Below are 18,791 nucleotides of genomic sequence, written 5' to 3' on the forward strand. Positions count from 1 at the left end.
TGTCGCCTCTCGTACGGACAGCAAGAGGGACTGTTACAAACCGTCTGCCCCAGGAGTCCACAGGGGGGATTTGCTCCACCATGTGGTCACAAGCACTGACTCCAGCTGGGACGTTGACACACTGAACACCAGACATGAGGGTAACAGGCTTGTTTGATGTGATGTGCGTACCTGTAAGGTCAGATCCCTGGAACTGAACAGCTTCAAATTTGTTCAGAACCAACCTTACCACACTTCCAGGGGAGTAAGGCACTCCTTCATACACAGTATTTCCCCGTAAAGTGATCCTAACATTGGTGCTGTCTTCAGTACCAAAAATGCCAAATTCTGACGGCTGATACGGGATGTATGAAGCTACAAAATATTCGTTTCCAAGGACATCTTTTGGGAGACCAAGGAACCCGTCCGTTGAAGCATATACCTTGTTGACACCGTATACGATGATTTCTGTATCTGATGTTATGGAAACACCCTTCTGTGCCTTTTCTATTACCGCTTAGTGCGAGGGACTCCGATAACTTCACGACCTGTACTGCTGCATTTGTGACCGTAAGGTGGCGGGTAAAACCCACATAAGGGGCAGAAACGGTGACTGAGGCGGGAGTGGAACTTGCGCTGGTGATGAACAACTCAAGCTCCGGATCTGAAGATCCAGTGTAGGCGTTCTGGAGAAACCCAACCATGAACTCGGTGCCTCTGATGTCCGGAGCTACAACGATGGGAAATGTTTTTGTGAAGCCATGCCCTTAGCCAGGGTTTTAAATGGATTTCAAATACTTATAGTCAACACTGCATCAAAACTGTTAGCAATGAACGTTTTTTTCATAGAAAGTACAGAATGGGTGACATATTTACCTATACACGTGACATCACCCCCAGACCATGTACCATCGGCTTGGCAGGTCCTACTGTTGTTGCCGCTCACTTGTAGCTCGTAGCCTGGGTCACAGGAGAAACTGCAGTTCTCAGGAAACCGGAAGGAGGAGCCGTTATCACAGGACATTCTCCCATTGGCTGGAATGGACAGGGCTGGGCACTGAACGCCTAAAGTAGGGAAAATGCATTACAAATGTCATTTGAATAGTGAAGAACACACACAAGATCATAGGCATTCAAGGAAAAATCTTACATCACAAGACACATTTTGGGCACACATTGCTACAAGATCTTAAAGTTATTCTACTTAAATAATTCAATTCAAATATTAACATACCGATGCACACAGCGTTGTTTCCAGACCAGGTTGCATCAGCCCGACAGCGTCTCTCGCTGCTGCTTGTAGGAGTCGTGAGCTCGTAGCCTCGGTCGCAGGTAAAGTTGCAGACTTCAGGATACCGGAAAAAGTAGCCGCTGTCGCAGGTCATTCCACCGTGTGGGGGACTGGACATGTCCGGACATTTGACAGCTGAAATATACACCAGATTTAAAACGAGAATTGCAATCAATGACTTTTGTTTGCTGTATTTTTATCACGTTTTGAATTTGCTGGCTGCTTTAATGTCAAGATGAGGCCGACTCGCCAAAGTGCAACGTTGAACAGAACATACTGTGTATAAGATGTTTGGACTTACCTAAACACGGTATGATCCCAGTAGTGTTTGTGTCGAAAGGAATGGTCCAGTTGCCGTCCTGTCCACAGGAGTACTCGGCATAGATGAGCCTGTCGTAACCAGGGTTACAGTGGAGCAGACAGACGACCTCGTACTCCTCCGCCGTGCTGTCAGGTGATTGGCAGAAGTCAGCCGCAGGGGATGCCGGGATAGAACACCTGAAGTACCCGTTTTCCGGTTCAGCGACCTGTGAGGATGAAACAGCAGCATATTTGGTGTACTAGCAGGTTATGTCATCAATTACACATATGTGTAGCAGCCATGTTGGTGGACTCCATAGATCCAAGATGGCTACTTACCATTCAAAATGCCTCGTACTTTTTAACATTTAATCTTGCAGTACAAAAGATTATACAGGGTTCTGTTCATCTACAGATTCGAGACTTCGAAGAATTCTATGGAATGTATTTTCCGTTGAACTTATTGCACGGAGAGATTAGAAACATAATCCTACATACCGGGAAAGGCAGACAGGGGGTCCGTTCACAGCGTCTCCCGTCCCCGACCGTCCCGACCCGGCAGCGGCAGCTGAAGGTCTGGTGGCCCGTCAGGTCGCAGATCCCGTGCTCAGGGTGGCAGTCGTGCAGGCCGAGCCGGCAGTAGTCAGATGGGACGCATCTGACGCATCTGTTGGACGAAGTTTTTATTGATATTTCCAGCATAAAGTTCTCCCAGTGTGAGAAATGCGACGAACCAGAGATGTATAGTCATGTCGAAAGATTAGAAAATTTCTTCACCTTGGCTTGTCATTCCATTGTCCACTTGCCGTGCACCTGAAGCTGTGTAGACTGTGGAGATGAAGGTCCTGCTCATTGCCGACTTTGTAGCCGGGCTCACAGGTCAGGCGGCAGGAGTCCTGGTACCTGGTACCGCTGCACGTCAGGCTGCCGTTAGCAGGACTCTGTTAAATAAAATGTCAGTGCTATGAGCAACATTATTCAATACTTCAAGATTGATAAATACTGCAAACTTTATCATTCATAGGGCTGAAGACCAAAACATGAATAATCACAATATATATTTCAGTTGTACTACAGTTTAATGTCTCAGCTTGGATAAGCTTTGGAGTACCTACTGTAAGGTTGCCACAGTCTTTCTTCTGACAGAACAGTTCTGGTCCGCCAACAACTGGCTGGAGCGCTGCAGTTCATAAAAGAATAACAGTAGAAGCATTAGAAAGCAAAAGAGCGATAACGTCTAAAACAGGTATATGTTGTGTTGGTGTATTTTGGGATGGCATGTGCACTTTGATTTGCTTTCGCGGCCTTTTTTTACGTGTAATTCGGCAAAGGTCGCTGAAAAAGGAACAGAAGTTCTGACCTCCCTCCTGCAGGCTCCAGTTGCCGCTGCTATGACAAGCTACGCTCCGGTGGTCCGTTCCTTCGTACCCGTCCGCACAGGTGACTCCGCAGGTGTTCCCGTAGGTGTGTCCCCCGGCGCACTGTAGGGCGGTGTTAGGGAACTCAGGAGGGGATCCGCAACTCACTGGTAACAGATACACAATTTGTCAGCATTTTCAAATGTGTCCCAAATGCTGTGCGTTCAAATCGTACGCCTAATCTTGGACTACGTTGTTCACATTCAGATTAGGAAGAAATAAGAATAAGTTAGACGGCAATATTGGTTAGAAGCAACATTCACATAATATGCCATGTATGTACTATCTCGGTATACCATATCCCACCAAATATAGTACTAGTACCTGGAATGCACCCCGGTTCCCCACTCCAAAGTTGGTAAGACATGCAGGTGAAGTTGTCTTGTTCCAGTCGTTCGTAGCCGTCCTGACAGGTGAGATGACACGTCTCGCCGTACGTCGTACCTGTACAGGTGACGTCACCTTGTGCTGGGATCTATGCACGGAGGAAGCGATAGAATTTATACATTTGCAAAATTGATAAGTAGTTTTTGGTACAAACTGAATGCATTCATGGCTTACACTTCCCAAAGCAGATATAGTTGGCCAGTCCAATAACAAGTAATAACCAGTCTTGACTTCCTGTTGTCACTCTTGCGTTGCCATTTTCCCTTTCAGTGTCTGATTAGGCAGAGAATACAGCATGTAATTGATGGTTGGAATGTACATACTTACTGAAATGTTTCCACAGTCAGCAATGACGCAACCCAGAGTCTGTGGGATAACAACGTCTGCAGAGAAGATAAAATGTTCATTATGAGTATAACTTTTTACAATTTTTAACATTAGTATACATGGCAGAAGACTTTCCGAAAAATTAGGTCTACATTAACTGAGTGTACAGCGAATTCATACATAATCACCTCACGTGCACGATTATATCAAACGCCCGATAGAAACAGTTATAATACGTCCCTATCCCCACCTGCAGACACAGCATTTTCCATCTCTGTCGTGTTCCCTCTGCGGAAGGCGGTCCAGTTTCCGGTCCAGCTGCAGCCAAGGGCGTGGTCCGTTTCCGGTACGTACCCTACGTCACATATGACGTCACAGTGGTTCGAGAACACGTGACCCTGGCACAGGTACGAGCCGTGCGGGGGTCCTCAGGTGGGCTGCAGGTTACTGTGTGATGGCCAATACTTATGGATACAGACAACAACGAGACCAAAGGTCCAAAATGAAAGGTGGAATAGGGGGTGACAATGATAATAATCACATAAAAACTAGAATAACACCCTACCAGGGTCACACTGTGCGGGTTTGTTCTAGTGTCCTGTAGCGTTACAAGTCAGTACAGGGTGCCGGGGAAGGTAGCCTCGCTCACAGACCACTTTGGTTTTTGACAAGTATGTCGTTGAGTTGCTGTTAAGTTTGCCATGAGCTAAATTCTGTGAAAAAAAGAGAGACTTGTTAGTCATGCTTCACTTCCTTCTAGCTAGCCTACTAGAAGTTCTAGTGAGATAATTATATAAGAGAACGCGAAAGATTACCTCAGACTCTGTTCCACATTCCACAAGTCTGCATTCTGGATGCTTGGTCGCTCCAAACGTCTCTGCAAAACAGATATTCACAGATTATACGATCATCAACAGGTTAGATATATAATATATGTATAATGACGAGTAGACTTGGTGGTGTGGATGACATTGTGTATTCACAGGCGGTCAGAACTGTGATTTAGAACCATGGCCAGGCACATTCTGGATAGTGCACGCGTATCCAGAACTATGTCTGGGGCAAATCTACGTTTTTGGATACGCGGGGACTTCACCCTAACCCATTCAGACCTAGACCTAGACCTAGACCTAGACCTAGACCTAGACCTAGACCTAGACCTAGACCTAGACCTAGACCTAGACCTAGATGGGGCACACTTCTGGATACAATAAGGGCCTAATGCTGCATACCTAGGCGAGACAGAACCTGCAGGAAGTCCAAGTGGGCCACGATGTCTTCAAAAATAGGGCCGATCCATTCCAACAACTGCCGCATCATGTCGAAGTCGATAATGTTATTCTCTGAAATTATATCTAAATATGTCTCCACGATAGGAAGGTGGGGGGCGTTTAGTTTAACCAAAATGCCATGCGCCGCGTCCGCGTAGATTTCGTCGGAGATGCCGAGGTACTCGAACCACCCAGGGTCGGTGTTCGGCATCGTGTCGGCAGCCCGACCGACGCCGACGAGTGTCGACACGACTTCGGGCGCGATCGGCGCCCATCGGCCACGGTTGCAGAACAGCAGGCCCGCGTCATCGGTCTGGTAGCCCACGTCACACTTGGCGATGCACATGCTCACATGGATGTTGTAGTAGGCAATGCTGGTGCAGTTGAAGCGGCCGTTATGCAAGTCAGGAAGTGGCGTGTCGTCGCAAACTGAAAATATGTAAGGAAAACTTTTTTTTAAGTCAACACTACTAGTATCTCTTTCGCCTTTTGATCTGTTACAATTTTGCTGCTGTCGTATTTTGGCTCAGAAGAACTACAAAGAAACCGAAACAAGAGTATGTCGTGCAGCAGAAGTAGGCGTTTCACGCAGTTAACGCAGCGGTGTACAAACTTGTACGTGTGGGCTACGGTAAAATGGTACTCACACTCCTCCACAAGCGGCGGCACTGTTGGCTCCTGCACGTATCCAGGCGGTAGTATCGCTGATGTGTCCCCTCCGGCGGCCTGCAGCGCCAACTGGTACCACCTCTGCATCTCCGGGGAAAACTGCTGCATCCACGCAGGCACCGGCTCAGGAGTCTTGTAAACTATCGAACCATGAAGGAAAACATAAGACATTGAAAGGCTCCGAGAACGGAATGGAATGAGATGATTGCAGAAGGTAAAAGGAAAAATACGTAGATCCTACCGTTCTGAGCAAAACAGTCTTTTTAGAAAATTCATTTTTCAAGCCAAAATTGAAAGAACGTCTGATCACTTAATCTTTAAACTATAACATTCTCGACGTAAATCGTCGACCTTTGTCGGCAGTGGCAGTGTGTAGCTGGGGCTTAAGTTAACTTATGCACCTGGTATGACGTTGGTCTTGAAGAGGACAGCGAACACCACCGCTGTCAGGACGGCCAGGCAGTAGAAGATGGCGGCGAGGATGAGCAGCGTGTCCGGCCACTTCCTGGTCGGCGGGTTCAGGGAGGAGCCGTACCCGTACAGCGGCGGGCCGTACGGCGTCCACACGGCCCCGGGCTTCACCTGCTTCCCGCCGAATAGGGAGTCACAGCTTGGCTGCCTTTTCAGTGGGCCAAGGGAGTTATGGATCGGCAACCTTTTGAGTGGGGCCTGTGATGAGAAAAAACAGCATACAGTCAAAACCTCCCAAGAAGACCACTCAGGGGACCTCTATGCGGACAGGTGGTCACTGTAGACAGTATTGTCAATAATCTTTGTGTCGATGGAAAGAATTATGTCAGGGGTCACCAAAAGAAGGAGGGGAGCAAGGGGCCAGTACCTGACCTGAGCACATAGGCAGGTGCCTCCACCGAAAAGTCAAAAGTGGTCACCAAACAGACTGAATTGCTTAAGAACAAAACTAAAGTTAACACACATTTTTTATCTAAATTCGTGAAACAAAATGCTAAAGGTGGCAAATTAAAGCAGAGCAATAAAAAAAGAACCTAGTACCTTTTCCACTTTTGACTCCACTGATACTGTCTCCTTTGTTTCTTCGGAATGGAACTCGTCAACCTTCTCTTCAACGGCAACGCTCCTTTGAATAGACCTAGAAAGAGTACCATAGAGCAAATATTGACATTGTTCTTCGTGCCGTGCTCATATATTGTAGTCTCTTATCAGGGATTGAACAAGTAGCAACCATTGGTAATATCCTTTGTGCTCATGCTGTTTGTAATCTCTTATCAGGGATTGAATAGGTAGCAAACTATGAATGTTTGCGTTCAGGTCAAGGTCTGGATTTATTACTATAAAATATCGCCATGTATGGGGTTTGGTATAAAGCAAAAAGCAGATGTATTTTTGGTGTTTAATGGTGTTTTTGGTATCCTTTTCTTGTGTTGTAGCCTCCTTCCATATACTTTGAGACTCTAGCAAAACAAATGTTTAAATGACTTACTGATCATCTGTGACATCCGGAGGTGGTGTGGGGTCTCTGGTGATTTCTTCTGTTGGAATGTTTTCGACTTCACTGTCACTGCTGACGCCTGGTGTTCCAATTGTCTAAGAATAGAATACGCGTTAGGTAAGGTATTTTAAACGAATTGCATTGTTATAGTTGTTAATTTTACTGTTCACCTGTCATTGCATTGTCTCACTGACATCCGGCTAACAGACCTTACATGCCAGCTTGCTGGCTCTTTGTCAAATTCGTAACTTCCTTTTTTCTAACCCATGCCCGTATCGTAGCCAAGGGGGTTCAGGGGGTTCGGAAGAACCCCCCACATGGCTCAAAGGTCCACATATTGGTCCACTTCTTATCCAAAGGGTCCAACATTTTTCTTTAGATGGACTGATTCGTATCACCAGCTGGGCTGGAATCGTAGAAAACTGCCTACTTTGTCATTGAATGAAAAGTTATCTCTGATTTTTACTGTAAAATGCTTTCAAAAATGCAGGAAATGCCATTTCAGAAAGTTCATTTTTCAAAATTTTCCGGGGGAACATACCCCTGGACCCCCTAGGAACCTCGCGTCTTCGGCGCTCGCCTCGCGCCTACACACGGTGCTCACTGGTCCCTCAACCACTGGGAAGAACCCCCATTCAAAATCCTGGCTACGATCATGTAACCCTACTTTTTCTGATCCGCGCTTCCTTCCAACCTGACCTTAAGGTCAACCCATGATAACCAGCCCCTCTTTACTCGGTTATACAAACTTTACATGCCTACAGACACATGCAAACAAGCAAACAGACAAACACACCCAACCAACAAAACAAGAGCGTTTCCTACTTGGTCTTCCCGGTGCTCCTCTAGAACTGTCAAGTCTCCCCACATGAACGATCTCTCGGCTTGCCTGCTCGGCATCGAAACCTGCGGATAATAATTACAATTAATGATAACGATTATTATTATGATATTATTATCATTTTTAAAAAAAGAAGAAGAGGAAGAAGAAATTTACAAACCTTACACTCTGATACCGGCGGTAAATTGCCGATGTCTTTTGCCGCCGATGGTGGCCGGCTAGTCTTGTGTTTAGATTTGCGGCGTCTGCTAAGGGTCCGTCTGGTTAAGTCACCCCGTGGTCCCAAATGGTCGCACTGGGTCGTCCAGGCTGTCTTAGTCGGGCCGTGAGGCGACCTGCCCCGAGGAAGCAGCCCGATGCTGCCCGGCGAGGAAGACATGTCTCTGAAGTGAGAAAATGAGCAGAGTTTTTGGCTTCGGCTTATTTTTGACGTGTTTTCAGATGTTTAAGCTGGTTTTCTGTTTTGTACCGGTATCGATTTTGGTCAGTGACACTGTGTCAAATGGATACTGCCCTGCCAATGTTACTGTCTTGCCAATTTGATACTCTCTTTCAAAGATCAAATGATTTGCTTAGCCCTTTCGACTCTGAACCCAATACATTGTACTTAGCAAATAAGTGCAAAGCAAATACTTTAGAAAGCATATGGTCTCACAAAACTGGGGACTATTAAACATAGGAAATTGCAGCAATTTCAATATGGTTAAAATTCAAAGACTAGACGTATAAAAACTCACCTGTTTCGCACACCTGTGCACACCTGTAAATGCCGTCTGTAGGTGTTGTTGTGAGCTTATAATGCTTACATGAGTGGCCTATTCAAGTTCCACGTTTCCTGGTTAAAGTTTAATCCATAAATTGTTCCGTTGATGGACAGATGTTTTTATAATGACGCCGTAAACATCAGTCGGCCAACATAGGTTATTCCCCTACTGCATGTACCTTCGCGATAACCGTCTAAAAATAACACATGGCGTCCCCGGGTCTCGGCTCAATTCATATCAAGAGAGATTACACGGTGGTAAAATTCAGGCCCCAATGTCCCCACCTGCTTTAGAACCCTAATCGTGTTCGATATGACGTAATTCGAATCGAACGTCGTTCGATCTGGGGTCACCCGCGGTCATTTACAGTAAAACTGAGTTTTCAGGCCCTTTTTACATGAGTACTTCCTAACAGAAAAAATCACAATATCACAAATACAAACCATTTCCTGGACAGTACATTTACACTTATCATTTTGCTGTGGACATGAAAGATGTAGCGAAGCTACTGTCGTATTCGTGGGTGACCTTGAATATTGTAATGATTTTCCACGCTAGTATGAATATCACACTCCCCACTTTCGGGCAAGATGACATGTTTGCAAAATTCCCATCTTATTGGTTGGCCGACTTCTCTTCATTTATTGCAGCCAGGACTGAATGGCAAGCTTTAAAAAAAGGCATTGGCGTAAATGTATTTTGGGTAGAAGACGAGATCGTGTGCAACGATTTCTACGATTGTGGGGTCGTGTGGCGTAACGGATTACCATTTTGTCTAGATTACCATTTTGGTCAAACGTCGAGCATGTGGACCAGTTTTACCCACGAAATTGTACACGAACTTCTTTAAAGACACAACCTTGAAAACTGGCAAAATGACTTCACGAACAAAACGACTAGCATCGACGAAAAGACAAGACTCGGCTAGGGACATGGACGAACGACATCAGACAACGCACTTAGACAGACAGACAACACCCTCAGCATATTAAGATGAAAAAACAATAAAGCCACAACACATTACGTGCTTTAGGTATTACTTGATTACAAAACAAATAAAAGCATCATGATCATACAATGATTTGCATCGTTGAATTTCAGACAACATCAGCAAGAAAAGGGTGAGAACTTGGAAAATAATCATGACAATGGTGAACATGATATAAGAACATATTACGTGAATCTATTGAGGAGTCTGAGATGCAAAAAGTTAATTGACAAATTTCTACCGTTTAAAACCTTTACACGTTAAAATGGACTTCATAAACCTAAGAAAATAGAAAACTAAGACAACAAACTACAGGACACTAAGAATACAAAGAAAACTTATAGCGTAGACAAATTCCATTTCATTCCAAACCTAACTAATTCTTAACGCTAAAGATCTACTACATTTACAGATATGATGAGAAAAGCAGAACATCAGTTACTAAAACAAAGAAACATAGTTAGCTAAGTCCTATAACACACAGACGTCAAACTAACAGTGTCTTACCATGTCTTGTCCAAACACTCCACAGTTGCATTTTACACTCTACTTCTAGGTCTAATCTACTGGCTACGGAGCAGTCAATGATCGTGCTACTAAGTATACAATTAGCGTTATTTAGAATTTTAGAGATGAAAAAAACACAAAATAACCGTTCACACTGGTATAAAAAATTATACAGTGAGATAAAAATGACATTTAAAACGACCCACAGTGGTAATCAAATACTAAGTACATACAAACTTTGCTACTGACTCATCTGATGCCCCATGCAATGATCGTGATATAAAATCACAGTTATTTAAAACTTAGCAGAAAAAACAGCAAATAAGAAGAGACCTAACATTCAAAACAACCCCACAGTGGTAATCAAATACCTAGTGCCTAGTGATAACTAGATACCTACTGGTAACTATGTACTAGATAACTAACCCATATGATTTCACATATTGTGCCGTCTACACAGACTTCGGCGGGCTTTCGCGGGTGTGAGTTTCCATGTGGGTAGCAAGATCAGGTGAATATCGAAAGCTTGCGTTGCAGTTTTCGCAAGTGTACGGTTTCTCACCCGTGTGAGTCCGCATGTGTCTCTGCAGAGGGCCCAGTCAGCTGAACTGCCTGCTGCACTCCTCACACCTGTACGGTTTCTCACCCGTGTGAGTCCGCAAGTGTCTCTTTAGATTACTCTGATTGCTGAACTGTCTGTTGCATTCTTTACACCTGTATGGTTTTTCACCAGTGTGAGTTCGACTGTGCCTCGTTAGATCACAAAGCTGTCTGAACTGTCTGCTGCACTCCTCACATCTGTACGGTTTCTCACCAGTGTGAGTTCGAATGTGCCTCGTTAGATCACAAAGCGCATTGAACTGCCTGCTACACTCCTCACAACGGTACGGTTTCTCACCGGCGTGAGTCCGCAAGTGTCTCTTCAGATTACTCAGCAGACTGAGGCCTTTTTTACACTCCTCACACCGGTACGGTTTCTTGCCTGTATGCGTCCGCATGTGTCACCTCAGCTTACTCAGATAGCGAAACTCCTTGCCACACTCGCCACACTTGTGCGTACGCGAAGAATCCTGCTCTCCACGACTATTCTCTCCCTCCTCTTGTTCCAGATAAGAGTCAGATCTGGTCGTCATGCCTGTCAAACTCGTAATCCTGCAGAAACAAGTATAACATGGCAATTTAATGAAATCCATAACCTGGTATACGTTCGGACTCGCACAGGTTATTCATGCAATATGCATGTAGTACCACACACATAAGCTTCATCGGTCGATTTACAGTGAAATCTACAACAAGGTGCAACATGGCAGTATGGTTAGCAAATAAATAGAGGTAACCTAATGATGGCTAATCATAGCTGACACTTACCGAGATGCACGGACGCTCCAAAAGTACTGCACGATGTTTTCACGACGTCACAGATCCCCACGGCTGCAGAGTCAGTACTGACAGAAACAGAACAGTCAGCCATGCGTTTATATAGGGACGTTTATATAGGGACTGGGTGGGACGATAAAACCGGTCCGATAGGTTTTACTTGGAAATTAGGAAACTAAGGAGAGTATTTTGTTACGATGTGTCGATTTGCATGAGGGAAATCATACAACATCATCAAGATACAATCAGTTGGACAATAACGATAAAAACGATATGCATAATACATGTTTTATTTTATTGTTGAAACTGAGATCATCTGATTTATCTAATTTACCTATGCAATAATGATGCACCGACACCTAAGCAGTATTTGCTTCACTAATAAAAAAGTAAAAATAAAGGCATATAATGCAATTAAAGGGCAGGAAAACAAATCAAATATAGGTATATACTAGATACGTGAATCTGTTTGATATTAATATTTACTGTCAATTCATTTTCGTCATTTCGTCATTCTAGAATGAACAAAAATTGACTTTAAAATCCATTTTGACGCCCTGAAAATGTTTTGGATGCCTTTAATGTTTCATTCATACACAAAGATGTAGGAAATTAAGAGCAGTTGTCTGTAAAAACCAAGCATAGGGTGGCCAAACTAAAAAAAAATCAAATTCTCTTAAATTTTGTGTTGTGGTAGGGCCTTGGCCCAAACCTACAAAAATGGGGGAGTTTCGGTTCAATGGTTGTTAGTTGCCATGCCTCTTGGCAATTGACTAATCACCGTGTTTATGATTTCTGCCAGACTGACGGCCCTGTTCTCCACACTTTCCACTCTCAAAGAGAAGAAATTCACCATTCCAAGTAACTTTGAGTTTTCGTTCTTGTTACTGAGTGCCGCTTCCTAGAGCCAGAATCCTAAGTTCCATCGTCTTATTAAACTACTAGTATATCGTCTTCCAGTCGTCCCTGGCTCTCCTTGTACATACGTTCAATGACGAGGATCCTATTATTGTGTTCAAGGACTCGCTGCTGAATGGTAGACATCATGTCTGTAAGAAAAAAAAATGGTAAAAATTAAATCGTACAGGGAAAAATTCTTTACAGACAAGATTACAGTCTTTATAAAACAAGTTTGAACTCGAATCTCCAAGCAGCTCCCATTCGGTGGCAAGAGTATCCATTAGCCAGAGGCGTTTGTACGGCCAATGGTCACTCCTCTGTATGATCTGCTTGGAGATTAGTTTGAACTGCAACACAAGAAATTGGACCCAAATTTTCGACTGTACATACAATTCCAGTCTTTGTCAAGATAGGAGCAATCTACCGCTTCCGTGACGTCACGCAGATAACACACGTGACTTTGTTAACTCCGTGAGCAGTGGATCATAGGTCGCAGAAAGTCTGTGGCGCCCCCCGTCTCTGTTGAGGGATAGCCGTTATGCCCTGATGTAGATGGCCTCTATAACCCCTCGTGCAAACCTATGATCCACTGCTCACGTGTGTTATCTGCGTGACGTCACTGAAGTTGTGGATTGCTCATTCCTTCACAAAGCACTCGATACACATAGCGTTTACAGTAGTTAATAGAAAACTGTTCAACTTCAGCGTTAGTTAGTATATACTGTACTGAGATGTCCTCCTCATATCCTGAGAGAAACTCTGGTCACAGTTAAACTGTGCCAAGATAAACGTCCGGAAAAGACCTGCATACTGTATGTATGACCGCGCGGTGCGTGATGGGAGGAGCACATATACCTTGGCACAGTTTAACTGTGACCAGCGTTTCTCTCAGGATATGGGGAGGACATCTCAGCACAGTATATACTAACTAACGCTGAACACAGTTTTCTAAAAAAAAGAACGGAGGGGTGATATTTTTAATAGTGTTTGCATAAAACAAATTATTGCCTTAAAATGATGACACATGTAGTACATGAATAATCATCTCGTCGATTTAATTTTCAACAAGAGTTCCACGATCTCATACCTTCGCCAAATGATGTCAACCCTTCTGATTGACAAATTACACAATCTTCACAAATTAGAGCCTCATTTGCATGGATTATATCAGTAGATCATATTCTCCACCCAATGACAGCATTATCTTAACAAAAAAGGCTATTCTAGCAATTCCTCATAAATTATGCAAATGATGTCTTGATTTGGATAAATTATGCTTATTGATGTTCATCTTCACTTACTTCCAAATGTGGCAAGTATGAAATTCCCAGCAGATACAAGTATGACTGACTTGACTTACTTGACTTATGTCGAGTCCCAAGTATGAAATTATAACAATTTGCCATTAACTATGCAAATTAGGTCTTCATTTACATAATCTATATCATCATATGTTTTTCCTCGTTCCCAATTACACGTCACATGTGTTTTATTGTCCTATTATTGAACAAATCAGATTGAAAGAATTTCCTCATTAATTATGCAAATTAGCTCCTGCTTTGCATACTTGTCATTTAATTATGTCAAGCAATACGTAAGCTACTTACACACCAAAAATCACGACAATCGGTCAACCCATTCTTGAGTTATTCTCCTTCGAATTTTTTTTTAACTAACGCTCCTGCAGTTCCAGAACAAGCTGCTAGGGGACCCAAACTCATGTCACTTCTTTCCTAGCTCAAGAGCTATTTACCACCTAAAAGTAGTGACCCTAGCATGTCCAGATCACGAGATATCAAAACCGAAAGTTCTGCTGCAGTACCTAGGAAAGCCGCCAGGATGCCTAAAATCTAATCATTTCTAGGTCTCATGAAGACCAACCCACCTACCAACTTTCAACTTTTTTTGTTCAACCAGGTATCACACTCAGGAAATCCTGGTACAAAAGCACAGACAAACAGCTAACAGTTAAACAGATTCCATAACAAGTTTCATAACAATCCATTTAAAGGTTCTTGAGTTATCGTGATAATACATACATACATACATAGTTTACATACATACATACACACAAACGCTACCGAAAACATAACCTTCTTGGCGAAGGTAAAAATTCCGATCGGGATCTCCATCAACGGACTGGGGTGGGCGGTCTTTAGAAGCCCGCTCCCTGTAACTCAACAATTATATGTTTGTTTTGTTTTCTAATTTAAATATTTAGGCAAACATTAACTGTTTAAAGACAAGAAACACTGACACATTCACAACAAAAACCCACCCATCTAAGTTAACCTAACATACCTTTAAAAGCTGTCAAAGTCGTTCGCATCATCATCTGGTCGGTCCGAAGTTTATCAACCTGTTCAGCAATCTCCAGATTTCCTATTAATTTGATTTAACAGAGAAATGGATCAAGATAAGTCTTGGAATGTGTTCATCATGCAGTTGACCATTCATGTAAGGCAGTGTCTATGTGGAATCACCCAAGGCGGTTTTACATGTGGTTTACCCCGAAGCCGGTTTCAAGTGGCTCCATGTTAACGCTCCGAAATCACATTGAAAGCGCCTCGATCCCAAGCCACTTCTAGAGGTGGTTTCGAATCGGTTTCCCCGCATCGCGATTTGCGTCTGAAGGCGATGTGACTCCAATGTGACTCCACCGGTTTACTTTCCATATTGACCCGGTCATGGATTACGGAGTGATATTTCTTCATTTATGTGCAATACCAAAATATAAGTGACAGCAACTTAAAGAGCAGTAATGACCGAATAATGTATCCATTCTAGGACGAGCTTCATCGCCTCTGGCGGGACCACGGCGGCATTCGGCCGAGGTACGCTGGGAGGGGGGGCACCAGCAAGCAGGTCGTTGACCTCTGACATTGATAACACGCTACCTTGCGTGTTTTCATCAAACAGCAATAAATGTAGCTCAAGCGTATTGTGTTCGGACACGGTTTCACAGGTGTGTGTGGCACGTGGACCAGATGTGAGGAATGTGAGTTACCCGAATCGCGGTTTGCGTGATTCCCCATAGACACGGCCTAAGTCCATTTGCAAAGCTGCTAGTACCTCCTAAAGGTGGCAAATTCTTATCATGACATCCGTAAATAATTTCATCAGGTTGGTAATCGAATGGATAGCAAAGTTCTTTCTTCACAACCATTTATTTTTCACGAGCCGACGTTTCGATGACCGTCTGTCATCTTCATTAGGGCAGTTTATCAGGGGAATTGCATCATTTCCAAAGTAGGGTGTCTGCGGAATATTTGATATGATATTAGCCGACAGTGTCTGCTATCTGACCCTAATTTTCACCCTATATGGACCACGACCTTTTACTATAGGTACAAATAATGTGACAAATACGTAGCAGCCATTGAGGCTCCAGTTCCAGAATTTTTCGCTCCAGGCTCCAGAATTCTCTAGAATTCTTCAGAATTCTGAATCCAGTTCCCAGAGTTCTGGTTCTAGCTCGCTCCCAAAATAGTTCCCAAAGTTTTGACTCCAGGTTCCAGAATTCATGACTTTCACACTTCCTCAATGCATAGTAAAGATCACGAATATGACGTATGACCACCCCCTCCCCCTTCCTCGGTGTAATATTTCCAGTTAATGGTCTGTCGACAAACTGGTCAACTATGTTGTTTTGAATCATCTCTTCAGTATAAAGTGCATACCATAAATGCATTTTTGTTGCAATTAGAGAAAATAACGTATACCCTCTAACGCTCTACCTTCTACCGAAGACTCTCCTACTCGCATGGTCGCACTACGTATATCTGTAAAGTATCTTACGTATCCGTGATATTTACTAGGCATTATGGGAAGTGTGAAAGTCATGTTCCCAGAGTCTCCAACAAAACAGCTTTGCCGCGGAGATGGTGTGTGTGTGGGTGGGGGGGGTAATAATATAATTACCGTCTGATTCAGGTTCCACTGGTGCAGACGACACGCCGGTCTGGTCTCTCAGAGAACAGACAAGACTCATCATCATCACCATGGTTACGGCACACTTTCCCGCCATTCTATTTTAGAATGGGGAGTAAAATTTAAAGAGATTGACATTTCTAATGGAAATATCTGTATTCTAGTAACTAATAATCAACTTATATGAACTTTAGGTAAAGTGATTTAGATAAATGGGATTTAGATTAAGCGAGAATTATTTCATTCCGGTTTAGAAAAAAATATATAGACAGAAAAATTTACAGAAGAATCATTCTTGTATTCATGTTGGTTTTAGTCAGCCAAAGTGGCTATTTGGTAACAAAGTTTCTTACACTTTACTGCCCTCAGACGAAGCCCCTGTCCGACATTATAACTTATTTTCCTCCTTGTTTTCTAACACTTCATCAGACAAGATTACATTTATAATTATGCAATACTTACCAACATCAGCACGAAAATAAATCTATGGCCTAAATGTACAAAAAAACGAACTCGATGTTTGCTTTTCAAGTGACATTTTGATTCAAATGCGTCGTCTTTATTCTTAAACATTATAAGCCAAAATCAGGACTATACAATACTTACGCACTTGTCTGTGTGACAATATACATGTATCTATGACTAAAATGTAACAATGACAAAAATTCCAGCAAAATTTACCTTCTCCTTGGAAAGCTTGTCGGTGTACCAACTTGGTAGTGTGTTGGCGTAGACTCGGCTGTCAAGTGCGTGTGTATCTGGCAGCTCACAGAACATTTGACTAGCATGACAAAAGCCAATGATCACCAAGGTAATTCGCAAATGGCAAAAAAAAACTAATCATTACGGTCTTGGTTACTTTACTACCATGCTTGACAACGCTAATGCACAGCGATGTCTTTTGCAAAAGAAAAGAAATTAGTGGGAAACCACAACAAAACATCACTTTTTAACTTACCCACGGTGATTAGGCAATGACTGAATTTGCTCTTGGTGCGTAAAAAGCTGTAATTAGAATGAAGAAACTCTACACTCTTTTATTCAGCAGTGTGATTTACAGTGTTTATAAATAAATATCAAAAATAAATGTTCATAAAAGGCTCTACGCTGAAACTGACCTATGGTGGTTAGAATGCAATAAAAGGGTCTCTCTCTCTCTCTCTCTCTCTCTCTCTCTATATATATATATATATATATATATATATATATATATATATATATATATATAGTATTAGCCATATATGCATTGAAAGTCGAAGTCATTATTGAATTACACAGAAATGGTTTATCTTCAATAGTGTTTTGCTAACCTAATATTATCTGAGCCGTGGCTGAAAATTAGATCCACATTTCAAAGTGGTGGTTCTGTGTCCTGTCGTTATTTTACATTGGAAAATCTTCAAGGCCGGTCACAGAGTGCTATTTTGAGCTACCATGGAATTGGTGAGCATCTAAGAAATAAGTTGTCAAACTCACCTACATTGTACTTTTACTAATCCACTTGTCCCTCTTTTGACCGCATATATCGGCGTTTTCTATACTCATGACGGCTGTGCAATGTCAGAAAATCCCTTTCTTTTCGCACCGAGCTTTAGCTATTTAAAGAAAGTTAACTGCGTTCCAACTAAAAGCTTAAGCTTGCTTCATCTTACTTTAATGCACGTGTACATGTCAGCAATGAGTCTTGTTTTGTGGTTTATAATGCCATCACATGCCTTGCATAAAGTCATCTTTACGGAACGATTAGGCCACAGCAAGTCATTTTTATGGATGACATCAGCGCGCGCACTGATTTTCGACTGATTTTGGAAAAAAATTGCCTTCTGGCAGTGTTAAACATGCCGACATTGGGTAATATGGCATGCCTTGCCGTGCCAGAATGTGGATGGCAGATAAATATGAAAAGGGGAGACAAGACAAGGCTTTTACTCTGATGCGGTGATGTATTTCATTCCTTCTATAGAATATATTTATGTTCCTACTGAATCAAAACCATGTGTACAATGATTAAAAACTGTTTTTCAGTGACAAATGGATGTTGTAATAGTTTGCAGTAAACTTACCACAAATAGGTATGATTTCTTGTTTAAGAAGGTTTATGATATCAACACTTGAAAGTGTAGGAATCTTGTTTTTTGCCCGTCTTGTTTTTTTTCGCCCTATCGCATCAGATTTGTAGCCTGCAGGGTGCCATTTGGATTTTCGTTCCGCAACGCTCGAAAAAATCACGTCTGGGACCGCTGACTTTCAAACCGTCTTGTGATTTTGTTCGAGCGTTGCGGAGCGAAAATCCGGATGGTACCCAAGCTATCAGATTTGGAGTCTGCAGAGGATGCCATACATAACTTTTACTTAATGTGGCCTTAGGTTAAAC

General features: G+C 42.9%; 1 pseudogene; it reads right to left on the bottom strand.

The window, feature by feature from the left end:
* The window catches only part of LOC109474699, a 10,106-nt pseudogene extending 1,325 nt beyond the window's left edge, over positions 1-8,781 (bottom strand).
* Between the last annotated feature and the right edge of the window lie 10,010 nt (positions 8,782-18,791).

The sequence above is a fragment of the Branchiostoma belcheri genome, unplaced genomic scaffold (genome assembly GCF_001625305.1).
Source record: "Branchiostoma belcheri isolate BF01 breed outbred unplaced genomic scaffold, Haploidv18h27 scaffold310, whole genome shotgun sequence".
In the NCBI taxonomy this organism is placed as follows: Eukaryota; Metazoa; Chordata; class Leptocardii; order Amphioxiformes; family Branchiostomatidae; genus Branchiostoma; species Branchiostoma belcheri.